This window comes from Rhinoderma darwinii, assembly GCF_050947455.1.
Source record: "Rhinoderma darwinii isolate aRhiDar2 chromosome 5 unlocalized genomic scaffold, aRhiDar2.hap1 SUPER_5_unloc_18, whole genome shotgun sequence".
In the NCBI taxonomy this organism is placed as follows: Eukaryota; Metazoa; Chordata; class Amphibia; order Anura; family Rhinodermatidae; genus Rhinoderma; species Rhinoderma darwinii.
In genome coordinates, this window is record NW_027461774.1 from 294,432 (window position 1) to 317,023 (window position 22,592).

Genomic DNA, 22,592 nt, shown 5'->3' on the forward strand with positions numbered 1-22,592 from the left:
TTTTTGCACAGCTAGTTGCCTCCAGGAGGCCACAAGAGGGAGACAAGGGACTGCAAAATGGAAAATAGGCATCCACCAACTTTACAGACAACTTCTCCTTGCTCCTACAACCTCCATCCTTGCACAGTTTGTTATTCTTCTAGGTAACATAGTAACAAATCCAAATTGCTGCTCTCTTTGTAGGCAAGCAAGGCTTTGTTGCAACTGCAATTCTTACTTCTTCTTGAAATGTAGGGACGACAGTACATTCCATCACATCCATCTAGTGTACACAGGTAGGTCCATTGTGGCGGGCAGGCGAGCGGGCGGGCTGCTTTATTGGCTGTTTGCTGTTCCCCTACTCCACTCCACTATTTGACTGTTGTGCTGCATCAATCAATCAATCAATCAATCAATCAATCAATCAATCAATCAATCAATCAATCAATCAATCAGTGGCTGGCTCAGGTGCAGCTCTTTAACTTACCTAAAAGGGAGGGCGGAGAGAAGACAAGGAAGGTGAATGAGGTGTTCCAATGTGAAATGCCGGAAACACAGAAACACAGACGACACACAACAAGAGGTGGCAATCTATTCATTAATTGCATTTAATCAATGAGCTCATTATCACTCATGCATTGTCCAACAGGTGTTGAAATAATGGGATTAAAAGGGGAGATCCCTTCAGAAAGACAGAAACAATAGCAAAGACAAAAAACACTTTTGGAATCTGCTTTTAGTCAACACATAAGGAAAGGGTGCACCGGTCCTGGAAATACTGCAATACCAGGTCAATGCGTGGAGTGGACAGAGCAAGCTCTATTTCCATCTCCCTGTTCTAAAAATCCATTTAATATATGGTCCCCAGATAGGGGACGTATCAGATATTAAACTGATAAGAACAGGTACTACACTTGATCTTAGCCAAAAGGCCGAGAAGCGATAACCCGAACGGGCCGCGCGTTGCCCGAGCCTGCCCGATACTGCTGTTCAGCCCTTGCAGCGATTCAGCCTACTTCTAGGCAATTCCATGGGGCCCTGCAGGCTCACACACTCACAGCTACACGGGAGGTGAATAAAGGCCGGAGAGGAAGCCAGACAGGATTTGCTTCTTTTGCTTGCACCACAATGCAGTGCTGAAAGAGGAGGAATCTACATAAAAACGCCTTCCTGGCAACGCCCAAATGCCCTGCTGCCATGCAGATAAACACTGGCAGCGGCAGCAAGTGCATGCCCACAGCCACCCCTTGTTCCTTCACACCTTGTATCAGCTGTAATCCAGTCCAGTCCAGTGCTGCCTGCTGAGCAGCACTGACCAACACTGCCTGGGCCCAGGCTTTTATCTCTGAGGCCCCATTATGATGTCAGAAAGCTGGCTCTGGAATCCTGAGGGCTCCACTATGACACGTGCAAAGTTCCGTCTGAACTTTATATAAGACGGTGAGGCTCAGTCAGTCACTCAGTGTTGCCTGAGAGGGCAACACTGCAACAGCCGGCCGCCAGGCTGTCTTTTTTTTGCACAGCTAGTTGCCTCCAGGAGGCCACAAGAGGGAGACAAGGGACTGCAAAATGGAAAATAGGCATCCACCAACTTTACAGACAACTTCTCCTTGCTCCTACAACCTCCATCCTTGCACAGTTTGTTATTCTTCTAGGTAACATAGTAACAAATCCAAATTGCTGCTCTCTTTGTAGGCAAGCAAGGCTTTGTTGCAACTGCAATTCTTACTTCTTCTTGAAATGTAGGGACGACAGTACATTCCATCACATCCATCTAGTGTACACAGGTAGGTCCATTGTGGCGGGCAGGCGAGCGGGCGGGCTGCTTTATTGGCTGTTTGCTGTTCCCCTACTCCACTCCACTATTTGACTGTTGTGCTGCATCAATCAATCAATCAATCAATCAATCAATCAATCAATCAGTGGCTGGCTCAGGTGCAGCTCTTTAACTTACCTAAAAGGGAGGGCGGAGAGAAGACAAGGAAGGTGAATGAGGTGTTCCAATGTGAAATGCCGGAAACACAGAAACACAGACGACACACAACAAGAGGTGGCAATCTATTCATTAATTGCATTTAATCAATGAGCTCATTATCACTCATGCATTGTCCAACAGGTGTTGAAATAATGGGATTAAAAGGGGAGATCCCTTCAGAAAGACAGAAACAATAGCAAAGACAAAAAACACTTTTGGAATCTGCTTTTAGTCAACACATAAGGAAAGGGTGCACCGGTCCTGGAAATACTGCAATACCAGGTCAATGCGTGGAGTGGACAGAGCAAGCTCTATTTCCATCTCCCTGTTCTAAAAATCCATTTAATATATGGTCCCCAGATAGGGGACGTATCAGATATTAAACTGATAAGAACAGATACTACACTTGATCTTAGCCAAAAGGCCGAGAAGCGATAACCCGAACGGGCCGCGCGTTGCCCGAGCCTGCCCGATACTGCTGTTCAGCCCTTGCAGCGATTCAGCCTACTTCTAGGCAATTCCATGGGGCCCTGCAGGCTCACACACTCACAGCTACACGGGAGGTGAATAAAGGCCGGAGAGGAAGCCAGACAGGACTTGCTTCTTTTGCTTGCACCACAATGCAGTGCTGAAAGAGGAGGAATCTACATAAAAACGCCTTCCTGGCAACGCCCAAATGCCCTGCTGCCATGCAGATAAACACTGGCAGCGGCAGCAAGTGCATGCCCACAGCCACCCCTTGTTCCTTCACACCTTGTATCAGCTGTAATCCAGTCCAGTCCAGTGCTGCCTGCTGAGCAGCACTGACCAACACTGCCTGGGCCCAGGCTTTTATCTCTGAGGCCCCATTATGATGTCAGAAAGCTGGCTCTGGAATCCTGAGGGCTCCACTATGACACGTGCAAAGTTCCGTCTGAACTTTATATAAGACGGTGAGGCTCAGTCAGTCACTCAGTGTTGCCTGAGAGGGCAACACTGCAACAGCCGGCCGCCAGGCTGTCTTTTTTTTGCACAGCTAGTTGCCTCCAGGAGGCCACAAGAGGGAGACAAGGGACTGCAAAATGGAAAATAGGCATCCACCAACTTTACAGACAACTTCTCCTTGCTCCTACAACCTCCATCCTTGCACAGTTTGTTATTCTTCTAGGTAACATAGTAACAAATCCAAATTGCTGCTATCTTTGTAGGCAAGCAAGGCTTTGTTGCAACTGCAATTCTTACTTCTTCTTGAAATGTAGGGACGACAGTACATTCCATCACATCCATCTAGTGTACACAGGTAGGTCCATTGTGGCGGGCAGGCGAGCGGGCGGGCTGCTTTATTGGCTGTTTGCTGTTCCCCTACTCCACTCCACTATTTGACTGTTGTGCTGCATCAATCAATCAATCAATCAATCAATCAATCAATCAATCAATCAATCAGTGGCTGGCTCAGGTGCAGCTCTTTAACTTACCTAAAAGGGAGGGCGGAGAGAAGACAAGGAAGGTGAATGAGGTGTTCCAATGTGAAATGCCGGAAACACAGAAACACAGACGACACACAACAAGAGGTGGCAATCTATTCATTAATTGCATTTAATCAATGAGCTCATTATCACTCATGCATTGTCCAACAGGTGTTGAAATAATGGGATTAAAAGGGGAGATCCCTTCAGAAAGACAGAAACAATAGCAAAGACAAAAAACACTTTTGGAATCTGCTTTTAGTCAACACATAAGGAAAGGGTGCACCGGTCCTGGAAATACTGCAATACCAGGTCAATGCGTGGAGTGGACAGAGCAAGCTCTATTTCCATCTCCCTGTTCTAAAAATCCATTTAATATATGGTCCCCAGATAGGGGACGTATCAGATATTAAACTGATAAGAACAGATACTACACTTGATCTTAGCCAAAAGGCCGAGAAGCGATAACCCGAACGGGCCGCGCGTTGCCCGAGCCTGCCCGATACTGCTGTTCAGCCCTTGCAGCGATTCAGCCTACTTCTAGGCAATTCCATGGGGCCCTGCAGGCTCACACACTCACAGCTACACGGGAGGTGAATAAAGGCCGGAGAGGAAGCCAGACAGGATTTGCTTCTTTTGCTTGCACCACAATGCAGTGCTGAAAGAGGAGGAATCTACATAAAAACGCCTTCCTGGCAACGCCCAAATGCCCTGCTGCCATGCAGATAAACACTGGCAGCGGCAGCAAGTGCATGCCCACAGCCACCCCTTGTTCCTTCACACCTTGTATCAGCTGTAATCCAGTCCAGTCCAGTGCTGCCTGCTGAGCAGCACTGACCAACACTGCCTGGGCCCAGGCTTTTATCTCTGAGGCCCCATTATGATGTCAGAAAGCTGGCTCTGGAATCCTGAGGGCTCCACTATGACACGTGCAAAGTTCCGTCTGAACTTTATATAAGACGGTGAGGCTCAGTCAGTCACTCAGTGTTGCCTGAGAGGGCAACACTGCAACAGCCGGCCGCCAGGCTGTCTTTTTTTTGCACAGCTAGTTGCCTCCAGGAGGCCACAAGAGGGAGACAAGGGACTGCAAAATGGAAAATAGGCATCCACCAACTTTACAGACAACTTCTCCTTGCTCCTACAACCTCCATCCTTGCACAGTTTGTTATTCTTCTAGGTAACATAGTAACAAATCCAAATTGCTGCTCTCTTTGTAGGCAAGCAAGGCTTTGTTGCAACTGCAATTCTTACTTCTTCTTGAAATGTAGGGACGACAGTACATTCCATCACATCCATCTGTGGTGGCCCGTGGGTGGCGGGGAATGCAGGAACCCAAAATGGTGGATACTGGGCTCTCTGTCTTGTGTCACGGTGGTATTTTGCCTTGCAGGCCTTCCCACCTCCCAGGGACACACACACAGTGATGAGGGGGTTGCACAAGATGATGATGATGACTGTTGTTTCCCCCGGGGCACTCCCTTGGTGGCTGACTCCTGTCTGGTGTTATTTGGGGTGCCCTTGGTGTAGAGTGCAAATAGAAGACAGGAGACGGTGGTGGCAGTTAATCAGGAGAGCTTGCAGCACACTTTTACTTTTCAAGATGGAGCTTGTACAATACAAATATGTCATCCAAATTCAGCTCAATCAGTGTAGCCCAATGCTAAATGCAGGAGTGCTATTATCTCTCTACTCACAGTCTCTCTTTCTGGACTCTTCTGGCTCCTTGAGCTGTTATTCCAATAAATCTCTTTAGGCCTGTCTTTCTCTGTAATCCGAAAATGGCTGAACTCAGGAGCACCTTCACTGTGCTTCCTGCTGCATCCACTCCTAGCTCACCACTGCCCTGACTCACTCTAACCACTCCCTAATTAACTCCTCCCAGCTTCTGTTACATTATAGAAAAACCACTCCGCATAGGCTGAAACACAATGTCATAACATTTCTGAACCTGTAGATGGCAGCATAACACAACACATGAAGACAAACATAGTTTTCATAGTAGTGCTCCTGTGGGACACTACATACACCCCCTCTTTAAATAAAGCCGTCCTCGGCGTCCGACTCTCCAGGCGGCAGGTTAACCTAAAACAAAGGTTAATCACAATTGCAATAATAAACTAAGAGTCCATACAGTCTCTGAGGAATATGAGGATATAATGCTGAACAGGGAAAATGTCCAAGAGTCCTTGTCATATGAACTGGGGAAAATGAAGGGCTTGTTACCCAATTGGGATGCAAACAATACAATGTCTCTGGTGAAGGATAATCCAAAAATGAAGTCTCAGATTCAACAGTTCAATCTTGATATCGAGCTGGCATCTTACCTCGGGTAGCTCTATCAGATCTCCTCAGGGGCTCCTCTATAGCAATTTCAGGGTCCCTGGATTCCTCTGGACCAGGCCGGAACTCGGATGACGAGGTCACTTGGTCTTCGCCGGGATCAAGAACAGTTCTTGGAACAAAAATAGACAGCCAAGGTTGGAACAGCCAATCAAGAGGGGACATACTAGTTGTTGGCGGTAGCGGTTCAGCTGCAGGAGATTTCTCAGTTGTCTGTGGTTCTGCTGGTACCTCTTCCTTTAGGCAGAGCTTGAGACGATTACGGTGGACGACTTGGGAATCTCGGCCTTCGCGCACAATCTCATAGACATCAGTCCCAGGGTGCGGGATGGACTTAATTGTGTATGGTTCTTTCTGCCACTTGCTGTCCAACTTACTTGAACGATGGTTGTTCTTCAGCCACACACGGTCTCCAATTTGGAAGGGTTCTGCTTCGGCCTTTTGATCAAAACCTGCTTGTTGCCTTTGACGAGCATCTTCCATCCGTCTTTCCACAATCTCGTTGGCTTCAGCCAGGCGACGCTGGTGATCACTCACCCACTCTGTGTTTGGCAGGGGGTTGATAGTATCTGGAACTTCGACATCCATGGCCAAGTCCGAAGGCAATTTGCCCTGACGGCCAAACAGGAGATAGTAAGGAGTGTACCCTGTGGAGCAGTGCACAGTGTTGTTATACAGGTACACCAATTCTGGCAGGAGAGTCGGCCAATCAGCCCTCTTCTGGGACGGAACAGTTCTTAACATCCCAATAAGAGTCTGGTTCATCTTTTCACATAAGCCATTACCTTGTGGATGATAAGCGGTAGTTCTCAGCTTCTGACAGCCATAGAGGGAACACAACTCGTGGAACAGTTGAGACTCAAATGCGGAACCACGATCAGTCAGGATCTTGTCCGGACAGCCATAGGGGAGTACGAAATTCTTCCAAAAGATGGCAGCGGTGGTCTTGGCAGTCAGGTCTTTCACTGGCATAGCTACCACGAACTTCGTATAGTGGTCAATTATAGTTATAGCATAAGTATACCCAGTGCGGCTTGGTTCAAACTTGACATGGTCAATGGCTACCAGTTCCAGCGGTCTATGACTGATGATGGGGTGAAGTGGGGCTCTCTGGTCATGACGCTCTCCTCGGCTCTGAGCACAGGTGGGACATTCTCGGCACCACTTCTCTATGTCGTCTCTCATGCCAATCCAGTAAAATCGTCGGCGTATGGTATCTTCCGTTTTATGAACCCCAAAGTGTCCCGATCTGTCATGGTAGGCTTCCAAGATGGATTTGGAATCTCGCCGGGGTACCACAATTTGATGTAGACGCTCACCCGTTACTGGATCCAGGGCAGTCCTCTGTAGTAGACCTCTGGACATGAAAAGTCGATTCCTCAGTCTCCATAGACAAATTAATTCCTGATCAGCTTGACCTCTACGTATTCGGTCCGGAGTCCTCTTCTGAAGAAGGGAAGTCTGCAATTCCTGTAGGTTTCTACTCTCCCGTTGGAATCTAGCCCACTGTCTGGAATCTTGGGAGCAGTCAGGAACATTTGGTTGCGGATGTTCGTTTCGCTTCCTCTGAGCGATCACCGAATTCTGGGTTGCAAACTGGGCATAGAATGTAGGCATCTCTACCTCTTCCCATTCATCATTACATCGGACCAGTTCTTCACCCACAGGCAAACGGGATAAGGCATCGGCATTCACGTTGGACGCACCAGTCCGGTACTTGATCACAAACTGATAATTCGCCAGTCTGGATGCCCATCGCTGTTCAAGAGCTCCCAGTCGCGCTGTATCCAAGTGGGCCAGCGGATTATTATCCGTGAAGACGATGAAGGGTGTTGCAGCCAGGTAATCTTTAAATTTTTCGGTCACTGCCCACACAAGGGCCAGGAATTCCAGCTTAAAGGAACTATAATTCTGGTCGTTCCGTTCAGCGCCTCGAAGACCTCTGCTGGCATAAGCGATGACTCTCTCTTTCTGGTCCTGTACCTGCGACAGGACGGCCCCCAATCCCTTCTGGCTGGCATCAGTATACAGCCTAAAGGGTTGGTTGTAGTCAGGATATCCCAGGATAGGTGGTTCGGTTAACAGCTGCTTCAGCTTCTGGAAAGCGGCTTCATGGGCTTCAGCCCACTCAATCGGGATCCTTCTCTTCATAGCTTCCTTGGAGTGACCTCTTAACAATCCCTGGAGGGGTTCTGCAATCTGGGCAAAGTGTGGGATGAACCGTCTATAATACCCTGCAAATCCCAAGAAACTTCTCACCTCCTTGACTGTGGTAGGGGCTGGCCAGCTCTTTACTGCTGCTACTTTGCCTGGATCAGGAACCACTCCTTCTGCACTCACGACATGGCCTAAGTAATGGACTTCCGGCTTCAGGAGATGACACTTGGAGGGTTTCACTTTCAGGCCATATTTGATGAGGGTTTTGAGGACTTCTGCCAGGTGCTGTAGGTGTTCCTCATAAGTCTTTGAGTAGATGATTACGTCGTCCAGGTACAAGAGGACGGTCTCGAAGTTTTGGTGACCCAGGCAGCGTTCCATCAGCCTCTGGAAGGTTCCCGGGGCATTGCATAGCCCAAAGGGCATACAATTAAACTCGAACAACCCCATGGGAGTAGTGAAAGCAGTCTTTTCCCTATCTTCGGGAGCCATAGGTACCTGCCAATACCCGCTGGTCAAATCCAGAGTTGAGAAGTAGGCAGCAGACCCCAAAGCAGTCAGGGATTCTTCAATGCGTGGCAGGGGATACGCATCCTTGTGAGTGATATTATTGATTTTGCGGTAGTCCACGCAGAATCTAATGTTGCCATCCTTCTTTTTCACCAGGACTAGGGGTGCAGCCCATGGGCTGTAGCTCTCCCGAATCACATCTGCGTCCTTCATCTCCCGAATCATTTTCTTCACTGGCTGGTACATGGCTGGTGGAAGGGGACGGTACCTTTCTTTGATGGGTGGATGGACGCCTGTAGGGATGGTGTGCTCAATGATAGTAGCCTTCCCAAAATCCATAGGATGTTTACTGAAGGCTTGTTGATTGTCTTTGGCCACCATCAGGGCTCCTTCGATCTCCTCTTCGGTAGTATTAGCATCGCCAACATGGATCTCGGTCCACCAGGGTTTTGTTGTCATCTCAGAGGTAACTTGATTCTGGGTAGCTTGCTGGAACACTGTAGTCTCAGGGCTCCAGACATCTTGGAAGAAGACCTGTGAGAGCTTAGCAACTGGACGGTATTTACTCAGTACCACAGCCGTATCACCAATGTTCAGGAGGCGAATAGGTACCCTCCCATTAGAAACAGTCACTAGACTTCTGGCTGCTAGCACGGTCGGATGATCTTCCAGAAGAAGAGGTTCCACAAGGGCCTGGTAATCTTGACCTTGCAAACCTGGACGAGCTCGACACCACAGAATGGTTTCCGTCTCTGGTTCCAGAGTCACTGGTTGTGAGTCCATGATGCGGGCACGGCAGATCTCACCCTTTTCATTCGTGAACCTCTGTTGGGCATTCAAGAGACGGATAGCATGCTGAATTGCATTTTGATTGGAGACAGGGACTGTAGAAAGTGCTCGGTGTAGGGCATCTAGCATCTCTTCATAGCAATTCCTAAGAACATTCATGCCCAGCACCACTGGTGGAAAGTCATCATCCCAGACGTTCACTACAATTACGCCTTGCTGGGGCAGTTCAGTTTCTCCCATCTGGATCGTGGGTTCCCAGTAGCCCCGATGGGGTATCGATTGTCCATTACTGGCTACAATGTTAAGCCACGTGTCTGGGGGTTGTATCAGCTGGTCGAGGTCCCAGTACTTCTCAAACCAACTTCTCTGCAGAGTGGTGACTTGAGAGCCAGTGTCCAGTAAGGCCGACAGTGGGATCCCATTTAGGTGGATCGTAATCACTGGACACTGCCCAATGTACCGGGGAATCCATTCTGGTGTTGTGGGACCTATTGGTTTTCCTCCCGAGGGGCGGTCCTCTGCCTCGGGGGATTGTCGTTTAACTGACGACATTCTCTTTCAATATGGCCAGCTCTTTGACACCTACGACAAATGGGTCTTCCGGTGGTATCAAATCTGTCAGAAGAGCGTCTACCCCAATTCCGGTAACTTCCCCCTTCTGATCGGTTACTGAACCTGTTACTGGAGTAGCGGCGGCTTTCTTTCTGGCGTTGCTCCATATCTTCCATTTTCTGGCACATTTTACTGAGGCTCTTGGTGAGGACAGCAATTTGGTCCCTCAGTTCACCAACTGGATCTTGAGCTTGCATGTGAGCACACTGAGCTAGTGCAACTTGACTTCCCGCTGCTGTAGGATGATCTACTTGCGACTCCGTAGGAGTCTCTATGGAATAGGGGAAAACTTTGGCTTGAACCGCTGCGGCTTCAGTCCCCAGGATTCTAATTGCGAACTCTTTAAAGTCCAAGAAGATACAGCTTGGGTTCTGGGAGGCCAACATTCTGAGCTGACTTTTAAGAGCTTCAGATGCAGCTCCTTCAACAAACTGCTCCCTTAAGGCCTTGTCAGCCTCTGCAGCCTCTAAGGGTTCTACTTGCATAATTGCCCGCTGGGCCTCCTGCAGGGATAAAGCAAAGTCTCTCAATGACTCACCGGGCTGCTGCTTCTTTCCAAAGAATCTCATCTTGAGCTCTGCCACAGTCCTTACTTCAAATGTGGCACGCAATCGGTCCAGTATCTGTTCCACTGTTTTTTTCTCTGTTCTGGGCCAGGATTTCACTTCTCTTAATGCTACGCCCTCTAGTTGTCCTATCAATATCTCAACCCTCTGGTCTGTTGAGACAGGATACAAACGGAACATGGACAGCATCTTCTCTTTGAATTCCCTCAGGGAATGAACTTCGCCTTTGTAGCGAGGAAGCCATGGTGCTCCAAAGTAATAGGGCATAGTGAGTGGCATCACTTGCGCTGTTGGAGGTGACCCACTGGGGCTTGGAGAGCCGTTATCTCCGTCGTCAGACATTTTCTGCAATAAGTCCTACAGTAACCCCTAGCAACGGGTGTTCCATTTCAGGCTATGCACTAAGCCTCTTCTCCGGATATCTTTTCCGGTGTCTCTACACTGTTAACTGCCACTTTTTACTTTAAATCTCATTTACTGGCCTATTCAGGCACTCACCAGCTTTCTCTTAGCTGCTCCGCTGTTTTCGCGGGTTCTGTTGCGCAGCTCCTTGCCACTTCCAATATGGCGGCGACTTGGCGGGAAACTTTTATTCCGGCTGTAGCGAAATGTCTGTAACTCTGCTCCGGCTGCGATAATCTGGCTCCGGCTGTGGCGCATCAGCGCTGACTTAGTTCATAAGGCACAGAGGCCATAGATATCCTGTTCGTGACGCCAAAATTATATGTGGTGGCCCGTGGGTGGCGGGGAATGCAGGAACCCAAAATGGTGGATACTGGGCTCTCTGTCTTGTGTCACGGTGGTATTTTGCCTTGCAGGCCTTCCCACCTCCCAGGGACACACACACAGTGATGAGGGGGTTGCACAAGATGATGATGATGACTGTTGTTTCCCCCGGGGCACTCCCTTGGTGGCTGACTCCTGTCTGGTGTTATTTGGGGTGCCCTTGGTGTAGAGTGCAAATAGAAGACAGGAGACGGTGGTGGCAGTTAATCAGGAGAGCTTGCAGCACACTTTTACTTTTCAAGATGGAGCTTGTACAATACAAATATGTCATCCAAATTCAGCTCAATCAGTGTAGCCCAATGCTAAATGCAGGAGTGCTATTATCTCTCTACTCACAGTCTCTCTTTCTGGACTCTTCTGGCTCCTTGAGCTGTTATTCCAATAAATCTCTTTAGGCCTGTCTTTCTCTGTAATCCGAAAATGGCTGAACTCAGGAGCACCTTCACTGTGCTTCCTGCTGCATCCACTCCTAGCTCACCACTGCCCTGACTCACTCTAACCACTCCCTAATTAACTCCTCCCAGCTTCTGTTACATTATAGAAAAACCACTCCGCATAGGCTGAAACACAATGTCATAACATTTCTGAACCTGTAGATGGCAGCATAACACAACACATGAAGACAAACATAGTTTTCATAGTAGTGCTCCTGTGGGACACTACACATCTAGTGTACACAGGTAGGTCCATTGTGGCGGGCAGGCGAGCGGGCGGGCTGCTTTATTGGCTGTTTGCTGTTCCCCTACTCCACTCCACTATTTGACTGTTGTGCTGCATCAATCAATCAATCAATCAATCAATCAATCAATCAATCAATCAATCAATCAATCAATCAGTGGCTGGCTCAGGTGCAGCTCTTTAACTTACCTAAAAGGGAGGGCGGAGAGAAGACAAGGAAGGTGAATGAGGTGTTCCAATGTGAAATGCCGGAAACACAGAAACACAGACGACACACAACAAGAGGTGGCAATCTATTCATTAATTGCATTTAATCAATGAGCTCATTATCACTCAAGAAGAGGCTGGACGCAGCCTGCAGGGCTTAAGGGGAAGCCTCCATGACCTCACTGGTAGGGAAAGGGTTAATAGGTAAGGGAGAGTTGGAGGGAGAGTTAGGAGGAGGTGGAGGAGGGACAAGGAGGAGTCAGGGGGCCGTTGCTGAGCTTCCCGCTGTTTGCGGCATTGAGCCGGAAGCAGCGGGAGGAGTAACACAGGGAGAGACAAGCTCCCCGTTGCCCGCGCTTATAACAATGTCGGAGGCCGTATTATTAGAGCGGCTGCGTGCCGCTGATGTGCACCACGGTCCCGGATGGCTTGAGGAGACCGTGGCTGCATTAACTAGGATCCCGGACGCCGTTTCGCCACGCCAGGCCCGGCGTTCGGGGTCTGTTGCAGGGGACAGGCTCCCCTCCCCCGGCCCCCTTACTAGCATTACTATGGCGGCGGGGGGGGAGTCGGCAACAACCGCTCCTGCTCGGAGCAGGCTGAGAGCGTTGCCGGGGGTGACGGCGACTCAGGCCGGGTCGACCCGTCCCTCCCGGCGGTCCCGACCTCCAGAGCGCCTCAGTCCTGAGGCAGTCCCGCGGACACGGCGTCGCAGAGGGAGCCCGATCTCGGACGCTGCAGGCCAGGCAGCTGGGAGGACCGCCCCTTCCCAGGCCCTGCGTCCTGGCAGGAATCCCAAGCCGCGACGGGGTCCGGCGGTAAGCAGGGAGTCGCAGGCCGGGCTCCCTGTCACCCCTCCCCCATCGGATGGAAGATTCGGAGGACAAGGTACGGCCGCCCCGCCTGGTGATGTTCCGGCCAGGGGGCAGGCTTCTTCAGGATCAGCGAGACGGACGTCTAGATCTGCAGCGACGTCGAGGCAACAGGTCCGGTCGGAAGTCTGGGTCCCGGCGGTCGGGCGGCAGGTTGCCGGCCCATCGGTCAGCGCGTCCTCATCCCCGTTCCGAAGATGTCGTTTGGATGGACAGTCGTCGGCGAGAGAAGAGCTGGAGGAAGGTGAACTGGACGTGTATCGTCGAGGTCAGGATGGTCCGGCTGACGGGAACACAGCGCCTGTGCAGCCCGGTGAGTGTATAACTCCATCATTGTCATATTCAGCGATTTTTATGTCGGGTATCGGCGGGGGGGCTGCTAGCGTCGCATCGGTGGCCGGTAGTGGCGCGGGCGGGCGCGATGGCGCGGGTTTGGCAGACTTAGTGGGTTGCTTGAGAGAGCTGGTCGGGCGCCTAGATAGGGCGGTGGCGCCGGTAGTCACGGAAGTGTCCCCGGCGGTAGTTTGGGAGGGTCCCAGGGAAGGGGGATTGTTACAAGCGCGGCCCGTAACGGCGGTTAGAGAGGCGGTCGCGGTGTCGGTACAGACCGAGGCGCAAAAAGATGGCGATCGGGTGCGTATGGATGATCGTGCTCGTGGGGAGGTGTATGTGTGTTTCGAAGGTCCGTTGGGGGCGCATTTAAAGCAGGAGGTGCGTGAGCGGATCTGGAAGGACGAATATGTAGAGATTTTTTCTCTCTTGCCGCTCGCTAAATTTAATTTGGATAAGAGCAAGCGGGACGAGAGTAAAAAGGACGAGGAGGAACGGCGGCGGTATAGGCTTATCCCGCAGACGTTCGTTAATTGGTCGCAGGCGTTCGCCATATTAGCCAGTGTGATAGGGGAAAAGGCGCCGAAAAATTGTTCGGCGTTGTTTTGTTATTTTGATGCTATTGGGGAGGCTCATAGGGCGTATGGGGGCCAGGCGTGGCTGCGATACGACGAGCAATTCCGTCAGCGAAAAGCGGTTCGGCCGGCGATTCGGTGGGACCAGAAGGATATTGCTCTCTGGTTACGGGTTACGGCTCCGGTTAGGCAGTCCTTCCCCGGAGCGCCGGCCAAGGAGGCCAGTCTAGTCAGGTTGGACAAGGCGGCGGGGGAAAGGCAGGGTTTTGCTGGCAATTTAATGAAGGCCAGTGCAAGTTCGGGGCCACGTGCAAGTTCAAGCACGTGTGTTCGGAGTGTAATGGTGCATCACACGGGGCGGCGAAATGTATGCGGAAAAGGAGGTCAGGGAACCAGTCCTCCGCGGCTGGTCAAGGGGGTGTCACCGGTGAGGGGGGAAAAGATGGCCCCTTATCTAAATGAGTATCCGGACAGGGCGGCGGCTAAGTTGCTTTACGAGGGTTTTCGTGTTGGTTTCGTTATTCCCCGCCTCCTTATGAGGTTCCGGTTACGCGGAGGAATTTAAAATCGGCTTACTCGCATGCCAAGGTCGTGTCGGACAAATTGTTAAAAGAAGTTTCGTTGGGTCGCATGTCAGGGCCTTTTGTTGAGTCGCCAGTAAAAGATTTAGTTGTGTCCCCGTTGGGTATTGTTCCTAAGCGTGAGCCCGTAAAATTTCGTTTAATTCAACACTTATCGTATCCCAAGGGTTCGTCGGTAAACGACGGGATAGATCACGAGTTGTGCTCCGTAGCCTATACCTCATTCGATGAGGCGGTGGGGTTGGTGCGGGCTGCGGGCCCGGGCGCGCTGCTAGCAAAAACCGAAATCGAGGCGGCGTTCAGGTTGTTGCCAGTTCATCCAGAAAGCCAACGGCTGTTGGGGCTGTCTTTGGAATGGGGCCTTTTATGTGGATCGGTGCCTTCCGATGGGGCGTTCCCTTTCTTGTGCGTACTTCGAGGCGTTTAGTAGCTTCGTGGAGTGGGTAGCGAGGGGAGTATCCGGGGTCGACTCGTTGATCCATTACTTAGATGATTTCTTGTGCGTTGGCCCGGGGGGTTCGCCGGTTTGCGGTAATTTGCTTTATGCACTACAGAAGGTTGCGAGGGATTTTGGGATCCCTTTGGCGCCAGAAAAAACGGAGGGCCCAGTAGCGACGATTTGTTTTTTGGGAATTGAAATAGATTCGGTGGCAATGGAGTGTCGTCTCCCTGCGGATAAGCTGGGTGCTTTGAGGCTGGAGGTACGGCGGGCTTGTAGACTGAAGAAAATGACGCTGCGGGAGCTTCAGTCGCTGCTGGGGAAGTTGAATTTCGCCTGCCGGATTAGGCCAATGGGGAGGGTGTTTGGTAGACGGTTGGCAGCGGCAACGGCGGGAGTGCGAGTGATTTGAATAATTTTACGGATGCGGCTGGGGCGGGCGGTTTTGGAGCTTACGGGGGAGGTCCGTGGTGCGCAGGTCAATTGCCGGCTAGTTGGGTGTCCAGCGGACTCACGCGGAATCTGGCCCTGCTCGAGCTGTTCCCCATCGTGGTGGCGGCAACCATTTGGGGGGACAGGGTCAGGGATAAGAAGGTTCGTTTTGTTTTTTACTGCGACAACATGGGGGTGGTGCTGGCCATTAATAACATCACGGCGTCCTCTCCTCCTGTAGTTCAATTGTTGCGACATTTAGTGTTGGTATGTTTGTCGTTGAACGCGTGGGTGGTGGCGGTGCATGTGCCGGGGGTACGGAATTGCATCGCTGATGCTCTTTCTCGCTCGCAGTGGGACCGGTTTCGGCAATTGGCACTGGGAGCGGAACGTCTCGGTTTGGCTTGTCCGGAACATCTTTGGGATCTGGTCTCGGTCCCGTAGAACAACTGATACAAAGGTCTTTGGCGCGCACGACGTGGAGTGCTTATTCTGCTTGTTGGAGGCAGTGGGAGGAGTGGGTAAGAGAGTTGGGTGACGTCAATACGGATAGAGACAGGTTGGTGGCACTTTTGTACTGGTTAGGGGACGCCTGGGAGGCGGGGTTTTCAGTGGCAAAGGTGAACCGGTTCATATCTGCGGTGGCGTTTGGTTTCAAGTTACGAGGCTTTCAAGATGTATCTAAGGAATTTTTGGTGCTACAGGCTTTGAAGGGGTTGGGCCGAGGTAGAGGGGAGGCGGATAGTAGAAGGCCTGTGTCGTTTGCTTTGCTTAGCCAAGTAGGGAAGGGTAAGCTGATAGTTTTGTTCGCCCTCCCGGGGTCGGTTATGTGCCCAGTAGAGTGCATGCGGGGTTTTTTAAGCCGCAAGCGGGGTCTCCAGATTTGCCTTTGTTACGCCATGTGGACGGGTCGTTTTGTCCAGGTTTCAGTTTGGAGATGTATTTAAGGAATGTCTGACGGCGGTTGGTGTCGCGGCGGGCTCATATTCATCTCATTCCTTCAGGATTGGCGCAGCAACTGCAGCGGGGCGCTGGGGGTTGGATGATGAAGGGGTGCGGCGCATTGGTCGTTGGGAGTCCAACTGAGTTAAGTCCTATGTCCGCTCCATTTGTTATGAGGTTGTGGTTAACGCTTAAAAAATGTTTTGTATGGCAGTGTCTAATTGTTTTCCATTTCAGATTCGCCTCCGTGTTTGGTGTGGTTGCTGGGTCATTCGTACGTGCACTGGGTCATTCGTACGTGCCCGGACGGTCGCCAGTTGCGCATTCCGCGACAGGATGCGGTTGTGCATTGGCTGGGATTTAGAGGTATGTCATGGAGCAGGGGGTTGGCAGATTTCCAGACATAGGCCCGGCTTGATAGGGTTCCGGAGGTCTTAGTGTTGCACGTGGGTGGGGATGACTTGGGAGTCTGCCCCTTGCGTGAGTTGGTGCGGGATATCAAACACGATATGTTGGGTTTGTGGGTTTCTTATCCCAAGTTGGTGATAGTGTGGTCGGACATAGTCCCGAGGAAACATTGGCGGTTGGCTAGGTCAGTGAAAGAGTCAATAAGGCTCGCATTAAAAGTTAATCGGGCGGTGTCCCGTTTCGTAGCAAAAATCGGGGGCATTTGTGTGCGGCACAGGGATTTGGAGTCAGGAGTGGGGAACTTCTGGAGGGGTGATGGGGTTCATCTGACCGAGGTTGGCATTGATCTTTGGAGCTTGGCGATAGCAGAAGGAATAGAAAGGGCGGTGGTGGTGTGGCGGAACTCACAGGCTTAAGGTGGTCAAGGCCTGTTTCGCTGTGGCGGGGGGAGTCCTTGAGGCCAGTCAGTACAAAATGGTGGGGGGGTCGCATCGGGGGTATGCGTCCCCCAAAAAAGGTACATGGTTGAAGACTTCATCGGGTGTTATCCCTTTGAAGTGGTCTTCTGGTAGAAGGTATATCACTTGAAGGCTTCATCGGGTGTTATCCCTTTGAAGTGGACTTCTAGTGGTCGGTATATCACTTGAGGGCTTCATCGGGTGTTATCCCCTTGAAGTGGACTTCTAGTGGTCGGTATATCACTTGAGGGCTTCATCGGGTGTTATCCCCTTGAAGTGGACTTCTAGTGGTTGGAGCCATCTGCAGAGGTGAACGGTGCTTCCGAGCTGGTTTACGGCTGGAGGTAATTGGTGGTTTGCAGATGGCTAATTCGGTGTGTTCTTAAAAAGGAACATCTGAAGGGGCTTCAAGGACTTCCTCTGCTCGGGTTAATGTTAACGTTAAATTGTTATGTACGATTCTGACCCATGTTGGGTCAAGTGAATTATTAGGAGGAATTCTCTGGTGGATTCCTAAATAGTTATCCGAATGTTTCGGATTTAAATTGTTTTGATAAAACTGTGAAATTAATAAACGGCTGCTGTGGCCATTTCACATCCAACCTCGGTGTCACGTGTCTTTCCTAAAGGTGGGGGTGGAGGGATAAGATGGGTAAGGGAAGGTTCATTAACACACGACTCTACTTAGGAAGGTCAAGAAGAGGCTGGACGCAGCCTGCAGGGCTTAAGGGGAAGCCTCCATGACCTCACTGGTAGGGAAAGGGTTAATAGGTAAGGGAGAGTTGGAGGGAGAGTTAGGAGGAGGTGGAGGAGGGACAAGGAGGAGTCAGGGGGCCGTTGCTGAGCTTCCCGCTGTTTGCGGCATTGAGCCGGAAGCAGCGGGAGGAGTAACACAGGGAGAGACAAGCTCCCACCCTCCCGCCCTTTGTTTGTTACCCCTGTGGGGCTTTATGTACGTCCGTTTATGAGTGTTGTCTTTGTTTTGTGTGCTTATTTAACATGTTTTTCCTTTTTTCCCGGAGTAGGTTCTGTTGTCATGGCAGCTGGCGGGGGGAGTCCTTGAGGCCAGTCAGTACAAAATGGTGGGGGGGTCGCATCGGGGGTATGCGTCCCCCAAAAAAGGTACATGGTTGAAGACTTCATCGGGTGTTATCCCTTTGAAGTGGTCTTCTGGTAGAAGGTATATCACTTGAAGGCTTCATCGGGTGTTATCCCTTTGAAGTGGACTTCTAGTGGTCGGTATATCACTTGAGGGCTTCATCGGGTGTTATCCCCTTGAAGTGGACTTCTAGTGGTCGGTATATCACTTGAGGGCTTCATCGGGTGTTATCCCCTTGAAGTGGACTTCTAGTGGTTGGAGCCATCTGCAGAGGTGAACGGTGCTTCCGAGCTGGTTTACGGCTGGAGGTAATTGGTGGTTTGCAGATGGCTAATTCGGTGTGTTCTTAAAAAGGAACATCTGAAGGGGCTTCAAGGACTTCCTCTGCTCGGGTTAATGTTAACGTTAAATTGTTATGTACGATTCTGACCCATGTTGGGTCAAGTGAATTATTAGGAGGAATTCTCTGGTGGATTCCTAAATAGTTATCCGAATGTTTCGGATTTAAATTGTTTTGATAAAACTGTGAAATTAATAAACGGCTGCTGTGGCCATTTCACATCCAACCTCGGTGTCACGTGTCTTTCCTAAAGGTGGGGGTGGAGGGATAAGATGGGTAAGGGAAGGTTCATTAACACACGACTCTACTTAGGAAGGTCATGCATTGTCCAACAGGTGTTGAAATAATGGGATTAAAAGGGGAGATCCCTTCAGAAAGACAGAAACAATAGCAAAGACAAAAAACACTTTTGGAATCTGCTTTTAGTCAACACATAAGGAAAGGGTGCACCGGTCCTGGAAATACTGCAATACCAGGTCAATGCGTGGAGTGGACAGAGCAAGCTCTATTTCCATCTCCCTGTTCTAAAAATCCATTTAATATATGGTCCCCAGATAGGGGACGTATCAGATATTAAACTGATAAGAACAGATACTACACTTGATCTTAGCCAAAAGGCCGAGAAGCGATAACCCGAACGGGCCGCGCGTTGCCCGAGCCTGCCCGATACTGCTGTTCAGCCCTTGCAGCGATTCAGCCTACTTCTAGGCAATTCCATGGGGCCCTGCAGGCTCACACACTCACAGCTACACGGGAGGTGAATAAAGGCCGGAGAGGAAGCCAGACAGGATTTGCTTCTTTTGCTTGCACCACAATGCAGTGCTGAAAGAGGAGGAATCTACATAAAAACGCCTTCCTGGCAACGCCCAAATGCCCTGCTGCCATGCAGATAAACACTGGCAGCGGCAGCAAGTGCATGCCCACAGCCACCCCTTGTTCCTTCACACCTTGTATCAGCTGTAATCCAGTCCAGTCCAGTGCTGCCTGCTGAGCAGCACTGACCAACACTGCCTGGGCCCAGGCTTTTATCTCTGAGGCCCCATTATGATGTCAGAAAGCTGGCTCTGGAATCCTGAGGGCTCCACTATGACACGTGCAAAGTTCCGTCTGAACTTTATATAAGACGGTGAGGCTCAGTCAGTCACTCAGTGTTGCCTGAGAGGGCAACACTGCAACAGCCGGCCGCCAGGCTGTCTTTTTTTTGCACAGCTAGTTGCCTCCAGGAGGCCACAAGAGGGAGACAAGGGACTGCAAAATGGAAAATAGGCATCCACCAACTTTACAGACAACTTCTCCTTGCTCCTACAACCTCCATCCTTGCACAGTTTGTTATTCTTCTAGGTAACATAGTAACAAATCCAAATTGCTGCTCTCTTTGTAGGCAAGCAAGGCTTTGTTGCAACTGCAATTCTTACTTCTTCTTGAAATGTAGGGACGACAGTACATTCCATCACATCCATCTAGTGTACACAGGTAGGTCCATTGTGGCGGGCAGGCGAGCGGGCGGGCTGCTTTATTGGCTGTTTGCTGTTCCCCTACTCCACTCCACTATTTGACTGTTGTGCTGCATCAATCAATCAATCAATCAATCAATCAATCAATCAATCAATCAGTGGCTGGCTCAGGTGCAGCTCTTTAACTTACCTAAAAGGGAGGGCGGAGAGAAGACAAGGAAGGTGAATGAGGTGTTCCAATGTGAAATGCCGGAAACACAGAAACACAGACGACACACAACAAGAGGTGGCAATCTATTCATTAATTGCATTTAATCAATGAGCTCATTATCACTCATGCATTGTCCAACAGGTGTTGAAATAATGGAATTAAAAGGGGAGATCCCTTCAGAAAGACAGAAACAATAGCAAAGACAAAAAACACTTTTGGAATCTGCTTTTAGTCAACACATAAGGAAAGGGTGCACCGGTCCTGGAAATACTGCAATACCAGGTCAATGCGTGGAGTGGACAGAGCAAGCTCTATTTCCATCTCCCTGTTCTAAAAATCCATTTAATATATGGTCCCCAGATAGGGGACGTATCAGATATTAAACTGATAAGAACAGATACTACACTTGATCTTAGCCAAAAGGCCGAGAAGCGATAACCCGAACGGGCCGCGCGTTGCCAGAGCCTGCCCGATACTGCTGTTCAGCCCTTGCAGCGATTCAGCCTACTTCTAGGCAATTCCATGGGGCCCTGCAGGCTCACACACTCACAGCTACACGGGAGGTGAATAAAGGCCGGAGAGGAAGCCAGACAGGATTTGCTTCTTTTGCTTGCACCACAATGCAGTGCTGAAAGAGGAGGAATCTACATAAAAACGCCTTCCTGGCAACGCCCAAATGCCCTGCTGCCATGCAGATAAACACTGGCAGCGGCAGCAAGTGCATGCCCACAGCCACCCCTTGTTCCTTCACACCTTGTATCAGCTGTAATCCAGTCCAGTCCAGTGCTGCCTGCTGAGCAGCACTGACCAACACTGCCTGGGCCCAGGCTTTTATCTCTGAGGCCCCATTATGATGTCAGAAAGCTGGCTCTGGAATCCTGAGGGCTCCACTATGACACGTGCAAAGTTCCGTCTGAACTTTATATAAGACGGTGAGGCTCAGTCAGTCACTCAGTGTTGCCTGAGAGGGCAACACTGCAACAGCCGGCCGCCAGGCTGTCTTTTTTTTGCACAGCTAGTTGCCTCCAGGAGGCCACAAGAGGGAGACAAGGGACTGCAAAATGGAAAATAGGCATCCACCAACTTTACAGACAACTTCTCCTTGCTCCTACAACCTCCATCCTTGCACAGTTTGTTATTCTTCTAGGTAACATAGTAACAAATCCAAATTGCTGCTCTCTTTGTAGGCAAGCAAGGCTTTGTTGCAACTGCAATTCTTACTTCTTCTTGAAATGTAGGGACGACAGTACATTCCATCACATCCATCTAGTGTACACAGGTAGGTCCATTGTGGCGGGCAGGCGAGCGGGCGGGCTGCTTTATTGGCTGTTTGCTGTTCCCCTACTCCACTCCACTATTTGACTGTTGTGCTGCATCAATCAATCAATCAATCAATCAATCAATCAATCAATCAATCAATCAATCAATCAATCAGTGGCTGGCTCAGGTGCAGCTCTTTAACTTACCTAAAAGGGAGGGCGGAGAGAAGACAAGGAAGGTGAATGAGGTGTTCCAATGTGAAATGCCGGAAACACAGAAACACAGACGACACACAACAAGAGGTGGCAATCTATTCATTAATTGCATTTAATCAATGAGCTCATTATCACTCATGCATTGTCCAACAGGTGTTGAAATAATGGGATTAAAAGGGGAGATCCCTTCAGAAAGACAGAAACAATAGCAAAGACAAAAAACACTTTTGGAATCTGCTTTTAGTCAACACATAAGGAAAGGGTGCACCGGTCCTGGAAATACTGCAATACCAGGTCAATGCGTGGAGTGGACAGAGCAAGCTCTATTTCCATCTCCCTGTTCTAAAAATCCATTTAATATATGGTCCCCAGATAGGGGACGTATCAGATATTAAACTGATAAGAACAGATACTACACTTGATCTTAGCCAAAAGGCCGAGAAGCGATAACCCGAACGGGCCGCGCGTTGCCCGAGCCTGCCCGATACTGCTGTTCAGCCCTTGCAGCGATTCAGCCTACTTCTAGGCAATTCCATGGGGCCCTGCAGGCTCACACACTCACAGCTACACGGGAGGTGAATAAAGGCCGGAGAGGAAGCCAGACAGGATTTGCTTCTTTTGCTTGCACCACAATGCAGTGCTGAAAGAGGAGGAATCTACATAAAAACGCCTTCCTGGCAACGCCCAAATGCCCTGCTGCCATGCAGATAAACACTGGCAGCGGCAGCAAGTGCATGCCCACAGCCACCCCTTGTTCCTTCACACCTTGTATCAGCTGTAATCCAGTCCAGTCCAGTGCTGCCTGCTGAGCAGCACTGACCAACACTGCCTGGGCCCAGGCTTTTATCTCTGAGGCCCCATTATGATGTCAGAAAGCTGGCTCTGGAATCCTGAGGGCTCCACTATGACACGTGCAAAGTTCCGTCTGAACT

At 50.3% G+C, this 22,592-nt stretch overlaps 6 non-coding genes across 6 annotated transcripts; all 6 read right to left on the reverse strand.

Moving 5' to 3' along the window:
* Nucleotides 1-732: 732 nt before the first annotated feature.
* On the reverse strand, nt 733-923 carry LOC142686685 (U2 spliceosomal RNA). Its single transcript, XR_012856005.1, has one exon. It is a non-coding gene; the product is annotated as a U2 spliceosomal RNA (small nuclear RNA).
* Nucleotides 924-2,199: 1,276 nt separating this feature from the next.
* On the reverse strand, nt 2,200-2,390 carry LOC142686638 (U2 spliceosomal RNA). Its single transcript, XR_012855963.1, has one exon. It is a non-coding gene; the product is annotated as a U2 spliceosomal RNA (small nuclear RNA).
* Nucleotides 2,391-3,674: 1,284 nt separating this feature from the next.
* On the reverse strand, nt 3,675-3,865 carry LOC142686639 (U2 spliceosomal RNA). Its single transcript, XR_012855964.1, has one exon. It is a non-coding gene; the product is annotated as a U2 spliceosomal RNA (small nuclear RNA).
* Nucleotides 3,866-18,959: 15,094 nt separating this feature from the next.
* On the reverse strand, nt 18,960-19,150 carry LOC142686640 (U2 spliceosomal RNA). Its single transcript, XR_012855965.1, has one exon. It is a non-coding gene; the product is annotated as a U2 spliceosomal RNA (small nuclear RNA).
* Nucleotides 19,151-20,430: 1,280 nt separating this feature from the next.
* Nucleotides 20,431-20,621, reverse strand: LOC142686641 (U2 spliceosomal RNA). Its single transcript, XR_012855966.1, has one exon. It is a non-coding gene; the product is annotated as a U2 spliceosomal RNA (small nuclear RNA).
* Nucleotides 20,622-21,917: 1,296 nt separating this feature from the next.
* On the reverse strand, nt 21,918-22,108 carry LOC142686643 (U2 spliceosomal RNA). Its single transcript, XR_012855967.1, has one exon. It is a non-coding gene; the product is annotated as a U2 spliceosomal RNA (small nuclear RNA).
* Between the last annotated feature and the right edge of the window lie 484 nt (nt 22,109-22,592).